Source organism: Ursus maritimus, unplaced genomic scaffold, assembly GCF_017311325.1.
Source record: "Ursus maritimus isolate PB19 unplaced genomic scaffold, ASM1731132v1 scaffold_16, whole genome shotgun sequence".
NCBI lineage: Eukaryota > Metazoa > Chordata > Mammalia > Carnivora > Ursidae > Ursus > Ursus maritimus.
In genome coordinates this window covers 62,806,025-62,809,369 of record NW_024424008.1, presented here as the reverse complement: position 1 = coordinate 62,809,369, position 3,345 = coordinate 62,806,025, and positions in this window count along the sequence as shown.

Sequence of the window (3,345 nt, the reverse complement as noted above, 5' to 3'; positions counted from 1 at the left end):
GGCGGGGCATCCAGGTGGAGCAGGACCCTGGGCAGGAGTGGGCGAGTACCCGGGTGAGGCGGGGCCACCCGGGTTGAGGGCGGGGCACGGGGCGGCCGCCTGCGCGCTCCCACCTGCGGTTCCGCGCTGACCCGCCCGCGCGCAGGCCGGCGGCGGGGGCAGAGCGTCGTGGCTGCGGACGGCTCTCTTGCTCCCGCGTGTGCCGGAGTGAACTCTGGAGACTCAGTGTCGTTATCCGCAGAATAGGGCTACCGACTCTTACATTTGAGAGATGTTTGGCGGTTAACAGAAAGATGTCCGTAAATCACCTTCGTGCCTGGCCCTGGCAGGTGCTCGTTAGGGTTAGTTTCTTCCCAGACTCAACTCCGGCGGCCGAGGGCCCCCTGGGTTCCTGGCACCGGGGCTATGACGTAAAACACCCTCAGGAAGCGTGGCCGCTGGAAACGGCAGGTGAGTGGCAGCGGGCAGCGCGCCGGGAGCCCTTGAGAGAGGCCCTACAGCAGCTTCGAGATGCCAGGAGGGCTTCCCGCAGGAGGAGACGCCGAGAAGGCCATGGCCTGGCGGGTCGGTGGCCCTTAGACCAGAGGCGGGATGAGGGGAGGAGCTGGGACCCGCCGGAAAGGTGAAGCTGGAGGTCAAATCAGAAGAGAACGCCCAAGTGGTGAAATTTTTGTGGCTGTAGATTTTTATCCTTAGAAAGATTCCTCTGGGGAGAGGTCGCATGGGTTGGCGTCCACGTTCACCGTCAGCAGCTCCCCTGGCCGGATAACGACTTCTGCGGTGTTAAAAAGGCTATTTGGAATTTTTCAGGTTAGGCCTCGGAATCCTGAGTTCTCAGAAGTGGCTGCAGACTGCGCGGGTGAGTTGGGTTTTAAAATACCCCTCACTGAACCGAGTTTGGTCCCAAGGTGAATTTTATTACTCAGATGGAAAAAGACGAAAACGTTTACACCTGTGTTCCTCAACGGCCTCCATGTAGATGGGTTTTGTCGCTCACCTGCACGTGCCCTGCTGGGAACCGGAAGCCAGGAGGCCACGAGAACTGTCGTCTGCTTGCAGAAGACCAGCCCCTCCCTCAGAATGTTCTGGAGAAAAGTGGAATAAGGTGGGGTTGGGCCAGGCGGAGGCTTCAGGCTCGGGCTTGCGAGAGTGTGGGCCCTGAACAAGTCGTGGGGCCGACCTCTCTCCCTTTGTTTCCTGTTAGAGGATATGGGAGTTGTTGGTTGGTTGGTTTTGTTTTCATTTCCGTGATCGCCCCTGAATATTGCTTATGAAACAGCAGTTTTCAGGATTAGCTGCTAACATGCTGTCGTGCTCGTTTAGGCCCAGTGAACACTGATGTGATCGCACACGGCTGGGTGCAGGCTTTGGGCTCTGTCCGAGCAGCGCTGGCCTGGCCTGCGGAGGGTCCCTGAGCAGGTTTGGGGACGAGCAGTTGGGTTTTCCGAGGGGGGTACCTGCAAGAGAGCCAGTCTTGTCCACATCGCCTCCCACCGCCCCCCAGGATTGCAGAGGACACAACGCAGATCTGGACTGTAGCCCTGAGCTGCTCCCCCTTTGTCGTGTGATCTGGGAGTGTGCCCTGAGGCTGAATGGCAAAATGGGAGTTTGACTAAACGCTGGAAGTTTCCTTCCTGCTCTGGGAGGATGTGGGTCATCAGAGCAGTGAGTATCACACGAGCATTTAAAGGCAGAGCCTGAAACTGTAACCCAATGACCTCTCCTCCTCAAACACTCCTTTGGATCTAGGTCCTTGCCTGTCCATCGGTCTTCTTGTCATTGGAAACTGATTTCTTTTTTTAAGATTTTACTTAGAGAGTGCACAAGAGTGTGCAAGTGTGGGGGCGGCAGAGGGAGAGTCTCCAGCAGACTCCCCACTGAGCGCGGAGCCCAGTGCACAGGGCTCCATCTCATGACCCTGAGGTCATGACCTGAGCTGAAACCAAGAATTGAGTGCTGCATGCTTACTGACTGAGCCACCCAGGCGCCCCACTGTCATTGGAAATTGATTTCTAAGTGACACTGTAAATCTTGTCAAATTCACAGGATTCCGTAAAGTTCGGGAAGGAACGTAATGTTGGAGATGGCACAGCGTTTGGCAAACGGGGACTGAGCCAGGGGAGAGTACATGAAAACTGGAGGCCAAAATCGGCAAGGCTGGTGACAACGTAAGTGCTTGAGACACCAGGGCTTCCACTGGCACGAGATTCCGTGGAGACCTTCGGGGAAGGAGCGTCAAGCCCTTTCATATTTGTATGCAGATGACTGTCTCTGCGGTGCTGCTGCAGGGGCCACATGATGATGAAGCTTCTCAGAAAGCCATGCCCGTACCTGGGAAATTCTTGACCTTGGGGAGTCACAGACTGAGAAAAGGTACTTCATTTCATGATGTTTTTTCTAAATAAAATGGAAAACTACTTATTTTCTAAGAAATTTTGGTTCCTTATTAGAGTTCATTTTGGATGGCTCCTTTTGGATTCCATTAATCTCCTGTAGTTGCTAATTTTCCATCTTATTTCAAAAAGGATTTAAGATCTCTAACATTCCTTGTTGAATAGCAGTATATTCTAAATTCTTCCCCACCAAAGGGATTCGTGTCCTAATACCTCTCTCAGGTTCCTCATCTTTAAAATCTATTTTGCATACTAATTGGCATATTTTAAATAGTAGGTTTTCCAGAGTAAATAAAATAGTATATATCCTATTTATTTTATAAGTTATGTACTTGAATTACATATATAAATTTTGTACGTATTATGTATATGACTCAGTCATGGATATGACAATTTTATTTATTTGTTTACGTATAAATATATACGTATATTTAACAATTTTATATGCTTACTTCTGATTAGCACACAGACAGTTGCTAAAATCATAGCCAGAAGTCAAAGGTGTTGGGGCGCCTGGCTGGCTCAGTCGGTAGAGCAGTTTGACTCTTAATCTCAGGGTTGTGAGTTCAAGCCCCACGTTGGGCATGGAGCCCACATTAAATTAAAAATAAATAAAAGTAGAAGTCAAGGTGTCCGTCTGACCCCTCGCCCTCCTTGGTGTTGGACACCGTGGCCTTGGGGAAGGGTGGGGGCTTCCAGGATAGGTGGGTATCCAGGGCTTGGTGGGGACATGGAGGAAGAGGGGAGGGAGATGATAAGACAGGGTCCAGCAGGTGTGACTGACCTGCCCTGGAATTGGTCAGACTGAGTCTTTCCAGGTCTGGGGAGTGGAACAGAGCGTGACATGCTGAACTTAGACCAGTCTGGAGCAGTCCTGGTTTGGGAACCAGTCTGGGCCTGTGTGCCAGTGAGAACAGGGATGTGAAGACGGACAGAGGGAAACATCAGATTT